Source organism: Sprattus sprattus (genome assembly GCF_963457725.1).
Source record: "Sprattus sprattus genome assembly, chromosome: 17".
In the NCBI taxonomy this organism is placed as follows: Eukaryota; Metazoa; Chordata; class Actinopteri; order Clupeiformes; family Clupeidae; genus Sprattus; species Sprattus sprattus.
In genome coordinates this window covers 14,389,793-14,414,448 of record NC_137915.1, presented here as the reverse complement: position 1 = coordinate 14,414,448, position 24,656 = coordinate 14,389,793, and the positions used below count along the sequence as shown (strand labels likewise).

The following is a 24,656-nucleotide window of genomic DNA, read 5'->3' as shown; positions in this document are numbered from 1 at the left end:
AAACACAAATCTGTCTACTAAAGTGCGAATGTGTGTGTGTGTGTGTGTGTGTGTGTGTGTGTGTATGTGTGCGCACGTATGTGTGTGTGTGTGTGTGTGTGTGTGTGTGTGTGTGTGTGTGTGTGTGTAAGGAGAGTGTGTGTGTATGTGCGTGTGCCTCTGTGACCAACACAGAGGAAAAAGGGGAGAACAGAAAAAGAGCAAGATAGATAGAAAGGCATAAAGACACAAGATACAAGCCAAAGAGATATGAAAAGAAGAAAACAGAGGAATCAAACAGGGCTGTGTACTAAAGCTGTGTATACCTCTCACACACACACACGCACACGCACACACAGACAAACACACACAGACAAACACACACAGACACAGACACACACAGGAGGTGTACAAAATGTCCAGTTGGGGACTGAGAGACACAAACACACACAGGAGAGGAGTTGTACTGTGTATCCCCTGACTGTGTAGGGTATTGGCGGTGTTGGGGCTTGCAGGGCAGAGAGTAACAGGTGAGTGTGTCCATGTCTCTCCTCAGCTCTCCTCCCCCTGCTGTTGCTGCTGATGGATGTTTAAAGGCTCTCTCTCTCTCTCTCCCGCTGGGGCGGAGTTCAGCCACGGAGACTAGAGAGGTCCGCAGCACCGCATCTCAGCTGGTGTGGTAATGGGATGGGAGCTTTTGAAACAGAGACCAGAGACTCTGCCAAGCCGGTGGTGAGGCACACGGTGTACCCCTCTCTCACAGGGCACAGAGGTACGGCACCCCGGAAACTCCACACTAACAGCACTGGCGGACCAGTGCAGTAACACACATGGGTCAGGGTGTGTGTGTGTGTGTGTGTGTGTGTGTGTGTGTGGACCTGTACTGTCTGAGTATGGGATGGGAGAGAGATGGAGACGAACTAAGTGAGACAAACAGGGTAAGAATTGTTACAAAAAGCGTAATACAATGGAGGGAGAGGGAGAGGGAGAGAGCGAGAGATGCGCGCACACACACACAAATGGTCCATGGTTGGCCATCCCTTGTTTGAGCATGGGACACAAAAGGAGGAGGAGTTTGAGGAGGCCTTGTGCGCACACACAGCGGCTTATCCTCTCAGTCATCTGCTCCTAATGACAGCTGACAAACCACCAATGCAAATCCAACCCCAGCACCTCCCCCCAACCCCCAGCCCAGCCTCTAATGTCTCGGAGGCTGCTCTGCCTATATCCAAGGCAGCTATCCTCCTCCATTCCACCCCCCATCAGAAGAGCCACCAATCTAACATCAGCCACGGCGCGCACCCACACTGGACAGGGAGAAGAATTCCTCAGTCACATGGTGTGTGTGTGTGTGTGTGTGTGTGTGTGGAGCAGGTGGTGTGTGTGTGAGTAGCTATGTGTGTGTGATTGTGTGTGAGAGAGAGTGAGAGAGAGAGAGAGAAAGTGTGTGTGTGTGAGAGTGTGTGTGTGTGTGGCACGCATGTACACACAGAGACACACAGACAAAAGTCCTGCATATACACAGACGGACGGACAACCACACACACACACACACACACACACACACACACACACACACACACACAACAAAAGTCCTGTTCACACAGCCTTTGTTCCACCCGTAGCCTCTGCCTTTTGTCAGGCTGAAAACATATTAACTTTGTTGCCACTGAAAGCACACTAAAAGGTCATCGCTGAATGGTTACTTTAGCCAGTTCTTTGTATCGCAACTCTGATAGTTGGTTTAAAATAAAATAAATAAATAAATAACACGACTCAGAAAAAGGAAAAAAAAAATAGTTCCTCTTACTAGTCAGTCAAATGCCAACAGGAAATGATGCAACAACCACCCACATGAAGCACATTAGTGACACTTCAGCCTCTCAGGGGTTGCCACAAAATGCTCTGTTTTTCCATTTTTACCACCACTACAATTTGGAATCATTTGCAAAGAGCAACCAATTAACCCACCAGCGGGTTTTAACACCGTAATAGAGGACAGGGTTCTTTTTTTCCCCTGTTGACAATCGGACTGTTAGCAGCCGAAGCTTTTAAGCAACGAAGCTCACTTTAAAGTAGCATAACCGATTAATTGCTAGTCGCTAATGAGACGCTAGCGGCCAAAACTAGCTAAACCTCTTGAAATATGCTTACTTCGACACTGTAACAAACTAGTTAGTCAACAACTGTCCTAACACAGTCAAACATCAAGCAAGTGCAACACAAGACAAAGCAAGATGGCAAATAAGCTATTTACTATTTAGGCAGAGAGTAGATATCGGGCGGCTTCAGGCAAAACTACAGAACAAAGTTATATGCTTATAGCCTACGGACCCTGGTATGGCAATGGTCATTGTAGCGGCCCAATTTTATTTAAGCTGTTATTTTAAGGTTATACTGCTTATCCTAACCCTAACCGTGAAGTACGATTACTGCATATTGTGCATAATGCTACTTTAATGGTTTACTTGAACTGGATCTGGGATACGGGAACCAGATCAGTAATGTTCTCTTCACGCAAACGGAAAAAAAGAAGAGCATTCATGGTCCTATTTAGAACCTGTTCATGAACATAGTCCTTTTTAAAGAGAAGTTCTGAAATGGGTGCTTTTGGGGCTACAATCCATAAAAACCCATTAAGGTTCTTGCTTGAGTGGAATTGAGCACTTTGACCTTGAAAAGGCTGTCACAATACTCTACCTTTAGAGATAGAGGAGCAGTGTTACTCTGAACAATTTCCACTCCACTCCTGCTTCTTAAAGTCCTACTCAGCGAGACTGACTGAAGGAAGCTGGACTGAAACTCCACTCAACGGCCTAACAAACAAAACAAAACAAAACAACGCATGGCTCCTCTTTTCAGTATTGCCACCAACTTGAACACGAGCACACATCGCTTTGGGCGAAAGTCTTCGCTGAAAGGCGTGTAGCCTCTTCTAAATCTGTTAAAGGTTGGATGAGGGTTGCGCCCTATGAGGGCTGTGGAGCAAGTAAGTGCAGCAAAGAAATCAGTTGTTCATCTAAATATATACCATATTTGGGACCATATCTGTATGTCTTATTAAAAATCAACCACTACTGGCAGTTGGAAACTAGACTGAAATTCGACAAAGAAACAAACACACATCAGTGTTCCTTTGAAAGCCGCTAGATGTTTCGCTAGGACTCTTCATCCAATGGAAGGTGGCGGAATCTAACCATTCTAATTGGTTAGACATTCATGGTCAACATCACATGATGCTCTACCCACAACTACAGCGCCTGGGGTGGAGGCAAAGAAAATAAGATGTTCCTGTGACTTTATGGATGGATACAAGAATGTGTGAGGGAAATGTCTCTGAATTTTACTGAATGTGTTCAGAATAAAAATAAATAAACAAATAAAAAACAAAAACAAAAAAATAACGTGGAGGTTTACTCCTATCTGTGGGGCATGTGACATCACTAAGAGGACCATATAAGCAGGTCGTATTACAACCAAACTACGCTGGCAATGGATCCATCACAGACCAATTAACATGAGCCTTAATGGTTCTGGGGGTCTCCCAGGGTGCTTTGCAGCATGTAGCCCCTTCACTCACCTCGGCATCAGTCCAAAGACAACCTCAGGGCATCTCTGCACGAGGGGAACGACTGGAAACCTCTTGGCATCACCCACATCTCTGTAAGGGGCACACACAGACACAGAGACAGAGGTCATGAGATTAGCATGTAACATTGTATTGGTAAACCCCGCCAACAGACTTCCACATTCAATTCAATCAGGATTAGCTACTAGCACACACTATACAAACAAGCATACTATACAATGACGCAAACTATAGACACACACACACACACACACCAGAGGCAGAGGATCCAGGCCCACGTGAGCAAAAGAGTATTCAGTAGTTCAGGAATATTATGACCTTCCCTGAGCATCCAATCAGGTGATATGTAAATAACATCCATAGAACCTTATCATCAATGATCAACACATGAAATCATGTGACAGCACAACTCCCACCATCCTGTCATCCCCTCCCTCTCTTTCTGACTCACACACACACACACACACACACACACACACACACACACACACACACACACACAAACAAGCATGTCACTGCATTCCTGCATTGGTCACATGGACTGTTGCAGAGGGGTGGGGGAGGAGTGGGCTAATGGAGGTGGGACGGAGGTGCGGCTGACTAATATCCAACTCCCCAGCTTCATCTAACCTCACACAGGGAAAGGTGCAGTATTCGCTCTGCCAGAGAGATATAGCTGCGGAGATACCGCAGGCAAGGTCACAACCACGTCACCACTTGCCTCGGGTGACAGTTTCAGTATCTCGTTGGAAGAGTTTCAATTCAAAACGTCAATGATTTGGGAAGTGGAATTATCTTGTCCTGATCAACAGCTGTGTGAATGCAACAATAACAACAACTACAAGAAGCACATCCCTGCTTCACTGCATTCCAGAAGAGGTCGACCGATATGCTTTCTTTCAGGGCCAATATGATAATGATTATCTATGACAAAAAAAGGACGATAACCGATACTTCAGGCTGATATTTGAATGCTTTTAACATTCTTTTTTTCTGAGTGAAAAGAAATAGGCTTTGATAACATGAATTGAATGCACTGCACTTAATGATCTCTTCTTTGAATCCATCTAAAGAGGTTTGAGAAAAAAGCAGGAAGATAAGAAAACTATTTTAAGTGTTTGCAATGGCAAGTTGTATTTGAAATTATAAGCCTAAAAGTCTTCCTACAATGAAGGCTTAAATGATGACCATATTTGGCACTTCAGATAAATGTGTAAAGGTTGTGCACGTTGAATGAGATGGTGTACAAGAGAAAGACAAGGCCTACTAAAAGGGGGCTAATATCGATTTCTCACTTGTTATCTTATTTTGGCTAAGAGACAGATGCCTATTGCTGTATCAAAGCATTCAACTATCAAAGGAATGATGGCAATCAATGCGTGAGTGAACTGATCATTCAACTCGACGTTCATGATGATGATGAGGCCAAATGAAACCTCAAAAAAAGCAGATGGGTATTTTCAGTTTTGCCGTGAGGTTCCAGCACACAATGCAACTGCAAGGGAGCTAAATGACAATCTATTCAGCAGGGCTATGCTTTAGGTTCTTTTTCTTTTAATGTTTTTTTAAAGGAATAAATACATATTACCATTTGTTAAATGTGCATCATTAAATGCAAATCATTGCAACTGTAGCACAAGTGCATCAATTAGTCCTAATTTCTTTGATATTCCAAGCTTGTTTAAATTTTTTTTTAATAATCTTAAGTGTAGACAACTTATACTGATACAAAGAGGTCCAATTAGCCAAGTGCAATTTGGTTAATAGCACAACAACCCTTTAACTTGATACTTAACTTTCATCCTTGATTTTCAGCTGCAAGCCAGGAAAATGTTTGATTTTCAAGGGCAGATAATGTGTCTGTCTTGGCCAACGAGAGAATTTTGTGGAAAGAATGGAATTCATACAAACAACAATTGAAAGAGAAGATGCGGAGTAGTACACACATTGGTTTTAAAAGTTTTATTTATAATTTTTTATTGGGAATTTAAATAAAAATATTCCTATGACAGATAATCAGAAATGTGCAAATATTGTCCCTGATTCCCCAATGTCCAGAAACCGAACGACCCCCACATTCCAGTGAGCTATTATTGGATTGCACTGGGGAGAGCGTAGGCTCTTGTTCTTTCGCCCTCCTGCTTTCACTGCCCCTCTCTAACTTTCTCTCGCTCTCGTTCTCGTTCTCGTTCCCTTTCTCTCTCGTTCTCGTTCTCTCTCTCTCTGGTGTTTCTTCCTTGAATTCGTGGGGTGGAGGCAGGCTTACGTCAACAAACACCTCGGAACTCCATACGTTCTCTGACGTCACTCGGCTGCCACTGATTGTTTGGCGTTGGGCTCAGGCAGATAACCAGACACACGCTCAAAGCCGAGGTCAACGCAGGAAAGAGAGGAGACAGGAGGGGAGGTGTGTGTGTGTGTGTGTGTGTGTGTGGGGGGGGGGGGTAGAAATAGGGGAGAGATGGAGAGAAAGGGGGAAAGAAACTGAGAGTCAGATAGGGATCAACTGAGTAGGTCAATTTAGGCCGAGGCACTCAGTTTTAGTCTATCTGACACACACACACACACACACACACACACACACACACACACGGCTGTGTTCCATCAGCATCCTGTCAGTGGACCACGGCTGCAAGGTTGGGGGACAAACAGGAGGCGCTGAGCATTCCCAGGCCAGTCTTTAGCGCTACAGGCTAACCGTGCTAATGACACAGCACAGGCATCTCTGGCCCTGCCACTATTCCCAGACCTGTTAGACCCGCCAGGGGAATGACACACTGCAGGCATCCTCGGCCCTGCCACTAATCCCAGACCTGTTAGACCCGCCAGGGGACAGCAAAGGGAGACGGCACGTGACAGCTAGTCAGTGACACTTAGTCATCAGGCGCCTTTCCACTGAAGGGCCTCCGGAGACTCAAGTGGCTGAAACATGGCCACTGCTTGCTCCTGTTGCCTTCTGGTTCTCCACTGCGCTGCAGGAACTACTGGTCCCGCACTCCGTTAGGTCACCTTTACTCTTTTTGCAGGACAAAATAATGACATGCTTCCCCAGCGGTAGCAACAATTTGACTCCGCTGAACAAGATCATTTCTAGATAACGTTTCTGGATACCTCAAGGTCGAGTCAACAGTTACATTTTGCTATAAAGTTGGTAATTGAAGAGATCAGCTAGAGTTCTTTTGCTGTATGCACCGCGTAATGTCTGGTAAAAAAATATTGTTGCTGGTTTTAAAAGTGCCGCTTGTAATTCACTGCACGCGCCACCCATCAGCTTTGGGACGGTACAGAAGTACCTATCCCAATGTAGGTACTCATTTCTCCCCCAACAACTGCCCTGAAAGAGGGGGGGGGGGTTCCTGTGGTTGGAACAGGCCTCTGAGTTCCTGAGACTTAGCCAACAGTCTATGGCTAATGATAAGAAAGGAACACACACACACACACGCACACACACACACACTCTCTCAATCCCTACCTCTCTTTCTCTCTCATTTACACACACACACACACATCTACTTTTTCTCTCGCTCTGCCACTCTCTCTCTAAGATACACACAAAGTCTCAATACAGAATTAGAAGAAAGCACTCTAGTGTATACACAGTCTATTATAAAACTACTGCCAACTTAGGTAAAAAGTGAAGTGAGGACACCCTAGGGAACATTTAACAGTTGGCTGGGGTGTGTGTGTGTGTGTGTGTGTGTGTGTGTGTGTGTGTGTGTGTGAGAATTTAGCCCAAATCTCAAGGGTTTCCCACAAAGGCAGAGATTAGGTGAGTCGTTGGGGACAGCACTGGTGGGGGCCCCACCAGACCATGTGTGTGTGTGTGTGCGTGTATATGTGTGTGTGTGTGTGTGTGTGTGTGTGTGTGTGTGTGTGTGTATGTATGAATGTGTGTGTGTGTGTGTGTGTGTGTGTGTGTGTAAAAAACAAACGCGGCTTCACTTCCTCCCATTTTGAAAGCGCACCATGACATGCTTAAATCACATACCAATGGCATTGCCACTCACACTGTTTTAAACCCACCCAGAGGGACCCCTCCCCTTATCTCTGACCCTGAAGGCCTCACGTCGAAGCCACTACGCAATGATGCACAAGAACAGCCAGCGAGAGCTCCTACCCCGGCCTGTGCAACATCTGGTGGGTGGGTGGGGTGGATTGGATTGAGGCAAGTGAAGGAGGTTGGGGAGGCTTTGGCTCACAGCTGAGCCTCATCTTGTGGTGCAAGATCCGCTGTTCTCCGCCCACCCACCCAGCCCACCTCCCAACCTCCCCCGCCCCCCGCCCCCACCCCACTCTTTCAGTGATGTGTGGGGCAGTGAGCACTGCAACAGTCGCTGAATTAAATGCAACCCACACAGCCGTCACCACGGCACACGGCACACATCCCATCCTTAGGGATCGTCGAAGGAGTGAACCCTGGTGGGCACGTGCGATAGAAGAGAGAGAGAGAGGCAGAGAGAGAGAGGCAGAGAAGAGAGGAAAGAAATAAGGGGGGAAAAGGGAGGGGAGAAAGAAGTGGAGAAGTAAGAGGAAGGATATAGATGGAATAAGAAGGAAAGAGAGAGACAGAGAGAGAGAGAGAGAGATAGAGAGAGAGAGAGAGAGACAGAGAGAGGCAGAGAAGAGAAAAAAGAAATAAGGGGGAAAGAGGGAGGGGAGAGAGAGAAGTAGAGAGGTAAGAGGAAGGATATAGAGGGAATAATAAGGAAAGAGAACGACAGAGAGAGAGAGAGAAGCAAAACTCCTCGCTGGGTCACTATGAAGCAGAGAATGAGATCAAGTCCGCCATTAAAAAATGAGGGGGGTGCGGTGGTGTGGGGATGGGGGGGGGAGAGTAGGAATGACAATCATCTAAAGGTTGGTAAAGAATTTAATAGCGTTCTACACGTCTACAGGGCCTTCTGGTTCTCCAGGGAACCATCTCCAGCTTATTAGATAGAAACATGAAGTACGCCTTTTTAATTACCTTCGGCAAGCAATTAAAGAGGGGAAAAAAGGTTTTAAATCATCTCCGTGATCCCAGAATTAGGCCTGCAAAAATACCGTGCCATTCTTGTGATCATTAAGGAAAGCTGAAGGCATCATCAGATATCGAAATTCCCTTGCACAGTGTCTGTACTTGAGCAGCTGCTGCATATTACAAAGCCTTTTAGACACAATCTTAATGTGGAAAGACAAAAGCAGTGATTCTATAGCAAGGCTATGTGAGGACTTATCACAGTGCGACAAGAGAGGAGAGCTCACAACATTTCCAGGCATACTCACTTATCACTATGCAAACATGGTACAACCAAAGCCAAAACCAAGTGAATGGTTCAGGAAGATCTGGGGGGGGGGGGGGGGGGGGGATGTAAGTGTCTTAGACTTCATGAAGGTTGCAACCGAAAGAACCTTCCCACTAGAAGGGAATGAATTCTTGAAGCAAGACATTTTGGTCCACACCATTCTCCCGTCAGTCTCCTCCATGGCAACCAGTCTCATGTCACCTGATGCTGACTGACTGGAAGTAACTCCAGACTAATGTCTCCTCAGCCACTGAAGTCATGACCACTCAAAAAATGTACTCATGAGAGTTGTCATTCTAACATAAGTATAAGTACATAAAGAGGCCAAAAGCTTGATTTGGTAGCCAAGAAATAGAGTACGTTGCTTGAAGTGTTTTCAAAACAGAGCTATTTTTGGCCAACTGACTGGACGTGCATATCCTATGATTTAATTCCTCGGAAAAAGCAAAACAAGAGAGGCCTTTCTCAGTAGCAGAGAAAAGTCTTCATAGGCTACAACGGTGGATGCCAATGTGTGAAGAAGGCCCCCCACGGCAGGTAGAGTTACAGCCAGGGAGGCACGGGTGGGAAAAAGTACGTGACGGTGACGATTTCCTTTATTTGATTTGTACCCATCAAAAAACAATTAAAGAATTAGTACCAAAACAGAAATGGTTACATTGCAGGTAATGTGTGAGTGTCTCAATCTTTTCACCTTGGCGGTGGTAGTGTGTATGTGTTTGTGTGTGTGTGTGTGTGCGTGGAGGTTTTGGGGTGGCTTTTCATTGTCAAATTGGGGGCCTATCATTAAAAAGTTTTGGAGCCATTAGGCCTCTCATGATGAGCTGGTGGTAAACAGGACCTACGAGACAATTTTCAGCAGTTTTTCTAGAGTCTGACCAAGGGCCTGTCTTCTCATTCCTCCCCCGAGGGAAATCCTTCTTTTTTTCCGCCGAGTCACATGCCCACCACCACCACCCTCGCTGAACTCTGCTGATTGGTCAGCATGGTGCGGAGGCTCCCTGACCTCGGTCACCTGCCAGCAATCCGCGAGTCTGCCAGCGTGACTATTTTCCCACATGAAGCTCATTCAGGAAAAACTAACTAAGAGTAAAATCTCCGCTATTTCACACTCACTTGCCAGAACAAATCGGCAGCATTCCCAGTCACACATGTGACCCATTCACCGGGACAACTGGCCGCTCAAGATGGAGAGAGTTGGAGCTGGAGAAGTGGCGTCGCGTTTTATTCCCCGTTGCCCCCTACTAAAGAATTACTGTTTTTATCATAACAGGGTTCATATTGCTACCTATATAACCTTCAGAGGTTTATTTGGAAAAGAAAAAAACTAAAGGTTACCAGGTTACCCCATTGTAAGAACAAAATAAATACAAATTTAATTCAAAGTCTTAAAGTAGGTTAAAACAAGCTGACAAGCTTTCATTTACCCCGTCAAACACAGGCAGAGGGTTGCTGAGAGAAGACCAACCTGGGTCACACAATGTGGGTGCACAACCTGGGTTGAGATGAAGGTTAGACCCGTATTTAACCCTCATTACTAGATGGATAACCTTTGACCCTGTCTGGCCAGCACCATTAAGACACTGACATGCCGCAGAACACAGAAAATCAACAGCCAGGGCTCCCGGAGGAGTGTCAAACCATTTATTTGGATTCAAATGCTCATCGAATGAAACATGGCTACTGGATCTAAACTATTAACGAGAGGATTTGAGCTGGTTGAAGTAGCATGATATATCAATAAAATCAGGAACTTTACACATTTAACCAACAAAGACATGTTATGTACTTGAGCAACTATTAGTAGAATAAAAACCGCACTCTCAAGCTTTTCTCTTTAGAAATAAGACCAGTTTATTTTCGTACAGACGCGTTTCGGCCTTACGCCATCGTCAGTACATGTACTTGAGCAACATCAGTGCCAACATCTGTGCAGTACCAAGCAAAATGGAATAAGATAAATAATGCTGCTTCTCTTCTGATAATATACGATGCGATTCGATACAATACAATAATATACATTTTATGTTTACCGCCTTGAATAAAAGAGTGTGAATCATGCAGTCCAATGCCAATCCAACTATCTGTATACTAGAGTGCATTATGCTTAAGCAGCAGTAATGAGACACACAAACAAACTAAGCCCTAGGTGAAAACAGCAGCAGAAGTGGAATCAGCGTGCTGTAAGGTGAAAAGCCCATGGCCTGTGTTTAACCCATAGAAGAACAGTGCAGATAAACACACAGGGTAGCTGATGGGAAGAGGAGTAGTAGAACGTATGCGCTTTGTCTCGATGGCCAGCGCTGGATTGAAGCCTCAGTGAGGGCTCTTGAATCCAGTCGATCTGAAGGTCGGCCCAGAAGAGCGCTCTCTGGCAGAGAGAGAACATGCTGTACCTTGCAGTAAAGCACGGCCACCCTCAGGTCAGGGAAATCACTTTCCCCATGAAGCTCTTACATTCAAGACGCCACATCACTCCTATGAATAAACACATGGTGGTTTGCACCAGTTTCAAAACCTCGTTGTATTTTCATTATTATTTCATTAAAAAAAAATGTAAGAGTCCTTTTTAGAGATTGTAAAATTGTTCTGTGAAACTGCAAGCCAGAAAGTGTAAAAACACTCCACAAGAGGTTGCGCTGCAAATGTTTAAACTTTCCCTGCACCTGTGGCTATTAGCCCCCATATGGCCATGCTATGCCCCAGACATCAATGGGTCACAGGTTCAGCGTGGCATTTCTCAGCCTAAGCCGACTGAACAGCCGCAGCCTAAAACCCTCAGATCCTGATTACCGGAGCACAATGTTGTTAACGTTACCCGTCTTTATAAAAACAAAAAATGGTTAGAAGAAGTCTTTACATAGTAGAAGCGTTGAAGTTGAAGTGCTGCTCAAACTTGTCAAGACTTTTTCTTTTCCTCTCACGTGACTGCCAGGTGCTATAGGTTCCTTGCAGGTCCACAACAAAAATGAAAGACCACAACAAGCCAAGAGAGAAGAAGATGAGGATGTGAAACCTCAATTACGACCGACCGACCAACCAGCCGACCAACACCCCCTCCCCAACCTACCCTTCTTCACCCCCCGTGTAATATGAAAGGGCAAAAACATAGCCTGCGAGAGGAGAGGCGAGGAGAGCACAGCACACAGCTGGAGCACAACAGGGCCTCCCCTCAGGAATGTGCAGCGCTGCTCAACTCCTGACAGCTTTCATGTATTCCGTCAAACTCACTCTGGCCCTCTCTGATTGGATGTGAGCTGGATTGTCTAAAGCCACACTGCCGAGTGTCACAGTAATCTGACTCTCCCTCTTCCTGTGTGTGTGTGTGTGTGTGTGTGTGTTTGCCTTCTTGCGCAGGAGAGCAGGTGCTGCTAACTCTTTCCCTCCCCCTCCCCAAGATTAGATTGTCACAGAGGGCTAATGGCAGAGAAGAGTAGAAGGCTAATCGCTACACTCAGGGGCTAAAGATTAGATGCGCAGATTTTTCACACGGGCAGAAATTGACCATAATGGGCTGGTCACAAAGGCTAAATACCAATATAACCTTCTGTCTCAATCTTCAATGGCTATGTACGGTTGTGTACATTAAATTACCCTCCCAAGTCTAAGCTTTAACTACCCTCACCACCACCACCACCATCACTACTACTACTACTACTGCCCCAGTGTTTGAACAAGCTGGCCAACAGACCACCTAAACGATATTCTCTAACTCGCAACATGCAATGCTGAGCCCAATTATTGAATACCACAGCGGCTTTAACTCACGCTGCTTACTGAAGCAAAGCTACCATATTGGGTATGCTGAAGAGGGGAAAAAGCCTGCGGAGGGATCCGCCTGGTGTGTTACGGGAAGGAATGCCACGAAAACAGTCTAACGGCTACGAGCCCCAAAAAGCTTGGACTACTGGGTAGCTACCCAACTGTGCGCGGAACACTGATTCGGGCAAAAATGGAATTCTAGGTTACTGCCGTCGCTGTGTAGCACTTGGCAACGGTGTTATACCGCCTCCAATAAAACACCGCGGCCAAGTCACCGTCACTTTGTATACAGTCAGGCAAATAAAATGAGCCGCAGCTGTACGGCGAGTGACAGCGGGGGGATACGACGCCGGTTCGAGCACACATTGTAAATACCGTGCCATGATGACTTAACTAAGTGCCGCTGGCTTGTTGAGACCAAACTTCTGACAGGGCTGAAACTTAAGCACACTTCATTAGTCAGGCATGAGGGCAGCAGCGGGCCAGCTTGCTTACAGCAGCATGTGCCCATTCAACATGTTGCATAAGATATCCTGTGACGCCGCTGACGCCCGTGCTGGGCGCTTACTTGCGTGCGCCCTTTCTGCATGAGCCATATCTCGCATTTTTTTTTACCTACCGAGGAGCTTAAGCGCTAGCCAAATACTAATAAACTTTGTCTCCGGCCCTCTCCTGTTGCACGAGGTGAAAAGTGTAGCGGGAGAACAAGGATACTGTGTTTGTGGGCAGCAGGGCAGGTGAGGTCTGACTGGGCAAACTTGCCCTGTCCAGCCTTTGTTTTCTAGATGAAAACAAAACACAACCAACATTACTGAGGCACACACTACCTCACAGCATAACATTACTGAGGCACACACTACCTCACAGCATAACATTACTGAGGCCCACACTACCTCACAGCATAACATTACTGAGGCCCACACTACCACACAGCATAACAGATGTGGATCCTGAAAGTGAACTGGAAAGGCCTCTTTTTAGCCCGTCCTTGTAGTTTCAGCTTGGGTTACAGGTGCAGGCTGGAGTGTGTGTGTGTGTGTGTGTGCTGGGCTTTTGCGAGTCTCGTGCATATGTTTCCTCTGACCGGCGTGTCCTTGGTCAGGATAGCGGGCAGACTGCCGACATGCTGGAAGAGGCCGGATATGCCTGGAGTCTCTCCGAGCACCAGACCAACCAATCCACTCGCTCAGTCATTCACCTGCCTTACCTCCCTGGCTACAGGTGTGTGTGTGTGTGTGTGTGTGTGAGTGTGTGTGTGTGTGTGTGTGTGTGTGTGAGTGAGTGAGTGAGTGTGTGTGTGTGTGTGTGTGTGAGAGTGTGTGTGTCTGTGTCTCCTCACTCCTTCACTCAAACATGTCTGAACAGCCTTCCAGCAGGTACTCTTCCTCTGGTTCAGAGTTAAAGGACAGAGGGAGAATAAACTTAAGAAAGAAAAAAGAAAAGAAAAAAGAGAGAGAGAAAGACACCAAGGCAAGAAGATAGGAGCAGATATAGAGATAGAGTAAGAGAAATAAAAGAGCACAAAACAAAAAGCCAGAGCGAGAGAGACATAAATGTAACAGTACAGTCACAGGGGAGAGAAAAACTGAGACAAGGGAAGGAAAATAAAGACAGGGGGAGATAAAGAGAGAGAGAGAGAGAGAGAGAGAGAGAGAGAAATAAAAACACGCATATAAGTGCTGGGTTTCTGCTGGGTGTCGAGAGTGTGGTCAGCTGCATTTCCACATGCAATCCATTTTCCCATGCAGCAGATGGGAAGCTCCCACTGGCTCTCTGGCACTGCCGCCGGCTCCTGACAATGCAGGCACACTGAGAAGCCTTTGTGCACCACCACCTCCGCCACCACCACCACACACACACACACACACACACACACACACACACACATACACAGAAACACACACACACTTTCAAATGACTGTTTATTTTACATGAGCGTCTGCAGTTTGGCGTGGACCAATGCTCTATTAATACAGCAGGGTGCTCCCTAAAGGACGGATGGAGGGAACACTCATCTCTTCGCCTTTCTTCTCCTCCGCACTCCCTTTTCTCGAAATGTTAGCTGTTTCTGCGTCGAGGATGTGTCAATTCAGAACCTCTCCTTTGCTTATGATTCTCTCTGTGGGAGACAAGTGTGACTATCCATGCCTCTGCCCTCCTCTGTGTGTCAGTGTGTGTGTGTGTGTGTGTCTGTGTGTGTGTGTCAAGGGGTTGTTGCGAGTCTGTCTGCAAATCCCTGCATTACCTGATTAGGAGCGCTGCATCGTCTCCAGCGAAACATCTAATTGGACGTGACATATGGCAGCAAAGTACTCCAGGGGAAAGCCACTTCCCCACAAGCAGCACCTCCTGACACAGTCAGTCAGGCCCCCCGCTCCAGCAGCGACATCAAGCAGGCGAAATTGCATTACGACTCGCACTTGTCAAACACCATGATTATCCAAAAATTGGGGGCCTTAGTCATTCGAGCCTAAGCTCCTTTCGTTTCATTCATTCGTTCTTTTTTTTTCTCCTTCTAAAATAAACCATAATGTCAGGATTCTAACTCTGGGCCGTTTACAGTAAAAAATGACTTCAGTAGCAGTACAAACACACACACAGAAAGTGTTCAGGCTGTGTAAACGACGTGCATTACTGGTACTTGCCATCAGCATCAAAATGGTTTTCCGCTTGGAATAACTCACTAAAAAAAAAATCACTTTAACATGTTCGCCAACTTCCGTCCAAAATACTTCAGGACTGAGAGACAAATGGGTACGGTGAGCATGATGCAGAGCTGAGAAGTGTAAACAGCACAGGAACAAAAACAAGCAGATCATGGAGAAAAGCACTGTGCTTCCTAGGTTCCTTACGAGAGAGAAAGTGTGTGAGAGAGAAAGAAAGTGTGTGAGAGAGAGACAGAGAGAGAGAAAGTGTGTGAGAGAGAAAGAAAGTGTGTGAGAGAGAGACAGAGAGAGAGAAAGTGTGTGTGAGAGAGAGAAAGTGTGTGTGAGAGAGAGAGCGAGAGAGAAAGAGAGAGAGAGAGAGAAATTGTGTGTGTGTGTGTGTGTGTGTGTGTGTGTGTTTGTGTGTGTGTGTGTGTGTGTGAGAGAGAGATAACAAACAGCTCGAGGTGACTTTGCATCTTGCAGGCTCTGGGCTCTTCCGTGGTGCAGGTCGACCTGTCTCACTGTGCTTATAAAAATAGAACCAATTCACAAAAAAGAAAACGAGTCACGGACTCCAGCAAATATTTCGAAAGGAGAGGCGTTCTGATTCACGCGGGCTCCACGGGTCTTTTTCCCAGCATGCACTTGCATAGCGGTCACATTTGTTTTTCATTCCGCGGCCAGATGGGTGGATTTGTTTGACGACCCAGAATTCCAGGTGCCAAACCCACAGATCTCTGGATCTGATGGCCAGAGAGCAAAGGGATGAGGCGGCCATGGCGTCTGTGAACCGCCTTCACCTCATGCTTTCTCTGGGTTGGTTTCTCACCTGGACTCAGGACTTCAGACTCTGTCGTTCCGTCACCATTTACCCAGCATTCTTCTGTCCTGTCTATCTTACTGTTGTGCTATTGTTCACCTGCTCACTGCAGGAGACGCGAAACAATTGATGAATTCTGCTCATCCTCAACAGTGTGGTAACTTTCATTTCAACAATGATACGAAGTTATGTTCCAATGACAATTACAACAGAAAATATCTTTATACATATTTTTTTTTTTACGCTACTGCTAGCAGTTGTTTACCACTGGTCACTAGGCAACCACAATTCAAGGAGAAAAGAGGACAAAATAGGTCGCTACATGCCATCCTCTTCAAATTTTCCTGAAACTTCTGGATGTCAGGCATTAGCCTACTTCCTGCACATTATCTAATGACCACTTGGAGGTGGTGTAAAGGTTTAAGAAATGTCTGTGTCAGCAGCAAATCTAAATGAGCTGACAATCTCAATGACGTTTATGTTGAGGTGACACTGACAGGCAACAGGAGCTCGTTCTGGTTGTACAGCCTCTGCCAATCTGATGCCACGAAAGCCGACCTGTGTGCACCTGGGCACAAACGACTGCCACCCAGTAATGATGCAGATGGGTTGGCTTGGATGGAAATGGCGCCCAAAGAGAGACAAAGCTGTGTTAGACAAACTACTGTGTACCGTTATGGAAGCGAATCGGAGAACGTAACGGGGAACACACTGACTAGGGCTGGCACAGAAGGAGGACTGGAGGTAATGGCTTGACCTGAGCAGTGGTAGGGAGATGGACCTTTTCCTCAGCAGTACCATGGCAACTACGCCACTTTCTCCAACTCCAACTGGAAATACACGCTCATCCTGTCCATGGACTGAGTGCTTCTTTTGTGCGCCCCCCTCTCCACAGCCTCTGGCCAGCATGTTCCACAGCTAGCACCAAATATATGTGTGTGTGTGTGTGTGTGTGTGTGTGTGTTTTGTAAGCGCCGGCACCAAAAGCGACAGCTGATTCGATGCATTTTGAGGACAGATGAGCTGGCTAATTAGTAATCACGCTGCTTAGCAACGGCAGTCTTTAGCATACAGGTCTGTAGTCAGCAAGAGCTCGCCTGCTTGCTCACTCGATTGCACGCTCTTCCCCGTTCTCTCTCGGCATAGCAGTCCCTGCATGAAGGCAGAATTATGGGGGCCCTTATTTCCTCTGATGCACTAATTTGAGGACGCAATTGAATAAATTGAGGGGTTTACTAACAAGGGCACAGTCCATTGGATTTCTAATAAAAAAAAAACAACCATATTTTTTCCCCTCCCCTTTCGTCTGAGTGCAGTGAATCAGTTGGCAGATAAATAAGTCGCTGAGGGGGAATAACAACCAGTAGACCATGCTGTGAGCCCTGTGACGGGGGGCGGGGGCGGGGGGCTGGCAGCTAGGATACAGCAGTCTGACAGAGATGGCAACAGATATACACACACACACATCACCCAATGCCACTCAAACATACCCAGAAAGCTAGAAGACTGGGAGTAACAAAGGCTTCAGAGTGCACAGACAGAGACGAGAGAGAGAGAGAGAGAGATAAAGAAAGCGAGAGAGAGAAAGGACATGACACAGACAGAAGAAGTTTTGAGAAAGAGAGAGAGCAATAAACAAGAGAAAAACATACAGATAGAAAGAGAAAGACAGAAAGGGAGACAAGCAACAGAAAAGTCCATTGCATCATCCCACTCCCCTGCCCAAGCGCACACATATGCGCACACACAGACACACACACACACACACACACTGCATGAAAGAGCAATTAGATCTGTGGCCCAGTTCAGTGCGTCAACCAATGGATGACGGATCTGTGGCTCTGTGGAGCAGTGGAGCCACCGCCGCCGCCGCCGCCACCGCCACCACCACCACGCTCTGCCAATGCCATCTGGATGCCCACTAGCCACCCTCTTCCAGGGCGATCCCGGGGACAAGCCGCCGATAGCCACCCAATTCAGGATTTATGAAGACACTTTCATATCCAGAAATCAAAGGAGAGGCGGAGGTGTTATTCGACAGCGCACAGGTCGACACACAGGTCAGAATCGAGGATTTGCCTGCGATTTCAAACAGTGCACTTAAACTGCCACGACTGTAATGTCATCTTTTGCTGCGGCTGTTGAGCTGAATCAAACTGCTTATTTAAAGACATTTGTCACAGTTGAAAGCAGGACACAAACACTGACGTATGAGACCTTGGGCGGATGTTGTTTACCTTATGCCACTACAAGGCCAGATCACAGATAAACTCAAAAATAGTTGAGCATAATGGACAGCACTTATGAATGGGCCTTTGACATAAAAGCAATTTAAAAATCAGGCCAGTTTGAAAAACACAGGATAGGACTGCTAAAGAAGTGGAGTCTGGTCCTGGGTCTCCATGGGAACGTAACACAGGGAAGTAGAGTTACACAGTACCCTGCCCACGGTATGACCCTTTTTTCTTTATTTCTCTGTCTCTCTTCTTCTCACTCGGTGTGGACAGGAAGGCCTGCAACCAGATCCATATATTTTCTGCTGCTTGATGATGTGAAGGAGAAACAGCAGCTCCTTCCCATGGCAGTTCAAATCCTGGTTAAACCGCCGGCCACCTCTAGCTAACCTGGGTCACGATTGTTTCCTCCTGTCGGCTTGGCATTCCTTCAACCCCCACCCCTCCTACCACATCCACCCCCCCCCAAAAAAATTGCTCACCCCTGAATCAGCCAACACCCTCACCAAGTGGTTTCCTGATCTCGTGCCAGCATTCTGTGCCAAGGATTACACGCTCGGACCACTGCCAAGCACACGCAAGGCTCCTGGTCCACCACAACCCCCGTGCGTAAGGACAGACAGCGGCGTAGGGATAGACGGACATACGGACGCTTAAGGAACACCAGTCTCCCCTCCTCTCCGAGTCCTCCTGCATCCACCTGAGCCCCCCCCCCACCCCCTGCCGGACATGGAGGGGCCCACCAAGCTGAGGGGCCGAAGCAAGGCCCCCTGGAGGTCAGGAGCGCTGAAGGATCACTGGAGGACCACTAGCATTCAGCCTATTTGGAGGCATTTTCCAAAACCATGAGTCCAGTAAAGAGTCAGTCTGGTGCTCCTTGAGTTTTTCATCCCCAAAACCGCATGGCTTGGTCTGTGGGGAGGGCTCGGGAAGAGAGATCAAATACAGGTTTCATTAGGAAATTAAGGGGGGGGGGGGGGGCACAGTCATTAAACTGTGAACATGTGAGCCACTGGTTAGAGTTTAGAGGTTAGAGCATGAGAGGAGAGGAGAGGAGACGTAAGCATGGATGCAGCATTTTTCAAACAGGTTCCAGGGCATGGTCATGTCCATTAGGTCAATTGGGATCAGTATTTCCATCGATGGGCCTTTTCATCTGCTTTCATATGTGTACAGCTGACTTCAATACAGTTCTTTAAACAGTGTCGACGTCACAGAGGACACAACAACTCTGCCTTTGAGTAACACACACAACCTCCACCGTCTCAGTCCTGCAACGTCAACTTAGGTGAGGGCACCTTCTCGGCAAATATCAATGGCTACACCATAATATCATCAGGCCGGGGTCAATCAATATGCACTTAACTGCAGCGGAGGAGAGGGGGTGGGCTGAACGTGCTGAAGGGACTCAGAGTGGCAAGACTCATCAATGCCTCCCCTGCCTGGGCTAGCCATAGAAAATACTCACGGGAATGGGGGAATGCACTGCACGGACCCGGGACCTACCACACACACACACACACACACACACACACACACAGAGGTTCATGTGAAGATGAATATAACACACAGGAAATACAACACTCATACATCCACTGAAAGCACAGAGGGCACTTAACACCACCTCCACACACACACACACACACACACACACACACACACACACACACACACACACACACACACAGCGCAGATACAGGCTCTCTCACACACACACACACACAATTAACAGCACCTCCCCACACACACACGTCCTCAGAGATATAGACTCTCTCTCTCTCTCTCTCTCTCTCACACACACACACACACACGCACACACACACTTAACACCAACTCCCCACACAAACGTCATACAGACTCACTCACACCCACACACACCCACAGAGATAGACTCACACACACATTAGACAGAGGTGGCGACAGGAGGCTCTCCTCCAGTACTGACAGATGGGAGTTCTGATTTGCAGGTCAGTGGCTGTGCAAGGACAACCATGTGTGTGTGTGTGTGTCTGTGTATATATAAACGGAAGCAGAAGAACGAACCCCACCATTATACTTGAGCTCATCCGTCACTACCGCCTAAGGCCCGTCAAAGCTACCCTGTTGCCGTGACAACACACTCCCAAACTTGGGTATGCTTTGCTTTTTCCATTTAGCGTAATTTGAGGCCATTAAGACCATTGATGGAGTGTAAGGCAGAGGGAGTGGGGGTTGCACAAGCACAGGTTATTACACGTGTGCGTTTGATTAACACCGACTAACAGGTTGGCTCATTTCGATACAAGCCACCTCTTTGGAGTTCAGAAGTTAAAACAGACTGGTTATCTGTGTTTGGTAAAAGAGTGTGTGTGCTCACCCAACACAGGGGCTTTTTTTTGGGGGGGGGGGGGGGCGGGCTGTCCTTCAACAGTTACCGTCAACCACACATCAACGTGATCTGAGTAGCTCTGACAGGCCTGGACAAAGACCTTATAGATTTAATAGTTTGGAGTGGTGGTTCTGGGGGGTTGTGTGTGTGTGAGTGAGTGTGTGAGTGTGTGTGTGTGTGTGTGTGTGTGTGTGTATGTGTGTGTTACGGAAATACTCATTTGTGATGGTTTGCATTTGAGCTGCAATGTCATTTAAGTAGAGCCTTTTTTCCCTCAGTGCCCTTTGGTCCATGTGTAATTTGAGCTCTCAACAAGGAAGAGGGGGAGAGAAAGAGAGACATTGGGAGAGAGAGAGAGTGAGAGAGAGAGAGAGAGAGAGAGAGAGAGAGAGAGAGAGAGGGAGGAAGAGAGGGGGAGAGAGAGAAAGAGGGAGAGATGGAGAGAGAAAGGACTCTCACATTAAGCATCTATGACTGTGCATGTTCACATTCAGCAGAGAACTGAGCTAATCAATGTGGACAAGAGGCTCATCATTTCCCAGCTTTCCACTAATTACTCAACTTAATTTGGTTAGAGCACTCCTAACACGGAGAACCAGCCACGAGGTGAGGGGTGGCTCAGTGGCAGTATTCCATGGAAACGGAGGAAGCAGTTGTTTAAGAGGACCCACATTTATTGGACGGCATGGGAAATGGATCATGCTATGGGGCGCTATGAATATTATGTTCCACGCCAGATGGGAAACAGATTTCGGTCAGGCAGGCAGGCAGGCAGGCATGCTACCTGAATTTAGTTCCTGCACCTACTAAACCACTGCTGGGAAAAAGTGAACTTCACTTTTCTTCCGCTAATGAAGGCCTTCGGTCTCCCAACTAGCTTTCTAGACCACAATACTCCCACAATCTCTACTCTCCAATCATAACTTTTAAAAAATGACAGAAAGAAGCACAGTCTCCTATGTGAAAAACATTGTGCAAAGACAGAAAAAATACAAAAAAACTTCTTGAACAGGTTGCAAAGTAAAGGGAGCAAAGTTCAAACATTTAAAATGCCAGGGGTGGTGATGAAATCTCTCAATCAGTACAAGAGGCAAAGGTCAGCACCAGTCTCTGAGATGTCCACAGAGCGGAGCAGCAGAATGTTACCTAGTCCAGTGTTGCCCAACCAAGTGTTAGCCAGCAGAGTGTTGCCCAGCACTGCGCACATGAACTTTCCCCTGGCCACTCCTCTTTGGCAAGGGCTGGATCATGTGACCCGGAACACCACTGGAGGATTTGCCATATTTAGATGGCCACGCGCGGACAGTGCTAAGCCTCGCAGACCAGCCGCTGGTCCACAATGACCGGTACCGTGTGTGTGTGTGTGTGTGTGTGTGTGTGTGTGTGTGTGTGTGTGTGTGTGTGTGTGTCTTCATACTGCCACATACATTGCCACACACAGACACATTCCTAACACTTCATGCTATAACCCTTGGCATAAATTACATCTGAATGTGACAGCAAAATCACACCAGACTTGGGTTGCATGACGCAAGCACACAGACACACGTACACAAACAGATGCTACATGCTATGAACACAGGGCACAGAAATTACATCTGACAGCAACCACAGGCTGAGATGCCTATGCCAATGTGATGCAGATGGATGCTAGGAATATATATAAACTTCCAGATTCTTCCCTAAAGTCAACAAGAGCCAAGGACCTTTCTCAGGAATTCCATAAGATTGGAATGTCGAATTTTTTTTTTTTAGGGATTTTTAATATCACCACGGCTCAACAAAAAAACAAATAAACAACCAGGGGCAGAAAAAGCAATGGTGGGGAAATAATGGGGAACCGAATTAGACGGAGGAAAGGATATCAACTGACAGCAGAGATTAAAAGTCTTCTTCACAGTGCCCAAATGGCCCTCTGTAACGTTATACAATTAACCCACCGACTCCACAAAAACGCACCGGTCACCCCATGAAACAAGCCTTAGTATTACTCTGCTCTGAGTAAAGCACGAAGCAAAAAAAGCCCCCTGTATTTGCATAATAAGACTCAAGTAGAAAGGTTCAGTCATGCCTTGATCTAGCCAATCTCAACCCAAATCCACAGGGAACCCAAAGTTCAACGCTGGCTTCTGCGTTACACAAAACAGGCAGCAAGCTCTGTGGTAATGCAACTTAATTGAGCCGCGCTCCCTGTCTCACAATACATAGACAAATAAGAGCCCTGGGCTCTGTAAACCAAGAACATTTTCGTTGAAAATCAAGGCCATTCACTGCTGGCTCTCTCAAAATAGAAACGCTAGTCTGTGCATTAACCAATGGGCGCGACGTCATAGAAGACACACTAAATTACCGCTAACCTTTTTCACTTTAGAAGGGCCGGACCTTATTTGCAATGACAAAGGCAGTCTGGTTAATTGCTCTTCAAAAAAACACACACAGGCCTATACTGTCTGAACACATGGGGTGAACAAGATGTGCAGCTTATGAAAGGAGACTGATTTCATGCATTCTCCCTCCATCGTATGTTAAACAGATGTTCCATTTTCAACACATTCTATTGATCTATGTTTGCTATCGATTGCTCCTCTGTCTTTTTTTTTAGTCTCTGAGCTGGTACTCCATATTCTGCATCCAGGGCAATAACATGCTGAATGTGCATGGATAGGAATTAAAACACATGGTGGAAACACAGAAAGACAGACAATTTTTTAAAGTAGACTGATTTAATTTCCACTTAAGTCTAAAAAGCCTCTTTCAATTTACAATACATAGCCTATGTAGCACGGTCCCTTTGTACAAACCCTCAACACAAAAACAATCTAGCTCTATCCCAGGGCCTTGAGTTAGTCTGACTGTATGACACGCATCTAACCCTGTGGAATGTGTCAGCTTGATGTCAGAGAACGGCAAGACAAAGAACTCGTGCAAAACACAGCTACTGGTCTAACAAGCTGCATTCCAGAGCGCAAACATGTTGCTCTATTGATGCAAATGGGAGCTGAGAACCAGGTATCCCTTGAGCAAGCAGCTCTAAGGACCCAGAACAGTTTGATTCTTCGACAGGAAACACAAGCAGTTCAAGTTCTAAAGCTATTTTTACTGATATTAGCTGCCAGAGTGACATTGCCACAGTCAACGTATTGGTCCCAGTGTCAGTAGTTTTTGTTAATTTAAAGTAATGCTAATAACATTATTTTCTTAATGAAATGAACGCACAATAACTGAGTCTGATCCAACAGGAACTGCAAGGAAGGACAGCAAGTCAACTCACATAAAATGACATCATGCATACTCTAACGCAATGGTATACAACGTTACACCAACAGGGTATCAAATGTTGGTAAAACAAAATCACACATAACAAACAAGAACACAAACATGTTTTTTGACACACCCTATGTGTAGTCAAATTAAGCCATGTCAAAAATAAGCTATGTCTTAAATAAATTCAGTAAGGCAATTCTAACTGCGACTTTCAGTACTCCCAATAAACAAAGAGTTAAATGCTCTTAAATGGCTTAAACCTACATCCTGGCACACAACTTCAACATGTTCATAAACACGTTGACTAAATCAATAATAATGCGGGACTAACAACATGAAGACGTCACAGCACTTCTAGTTGTGAGACTGGGTAGTAAATCCGTCCATCAAACACAACCTCTTCCTGTCAAATGAATTTCAACTAAAAAAGCGAAGCACCACGACTGCCTGACCTGCTTGAGTAGGCTTACTTGCAGGTTGAAACTATCACGAGGGTTAAGTTAAAGTTAATCATATTTCCGATTAATAGTGTATTAAAAGCAACGAAACCTTTCCGTTATGTGCAGCCTTGCCAGATACAGCGAGAGAAGTGCGCAAAAAGCTGACTCACTTATCTAGCCGATAAAGGGAGCAATGTACTGTGACTTGTCTAAACAAAAGTTGCTTGCTTTCAGTAAAGGCAACAATGACGAAAATACACGAACCTC

The 24,656-nt window shown here is 46.3% G+C and overlaps 1 protein-coding gene across 2 annotated transcripts in view; it reads right to left on the bottom strand.

Annotated features, from left to right (window-relative positions):
- ncoa2 (nuclear receptor coactivator 2) overlaps positions 1-24,656 on the bottom strand; it is a 98,079-nt gene that overhangs the window by 72,786 nt on the left and 637 nt on the right. For both annotated transcript variants that reach the window (XM_080855014.1, XM_080855015.1), the window contains exon 2: positions 3,560-3,640. The gene's annotated coding sequence lies outside the window, so the exon portion shown is untranslated. The remainder of the gene's footprint in view (positions 1-3,559; positions 3,641-24,656) is intronic.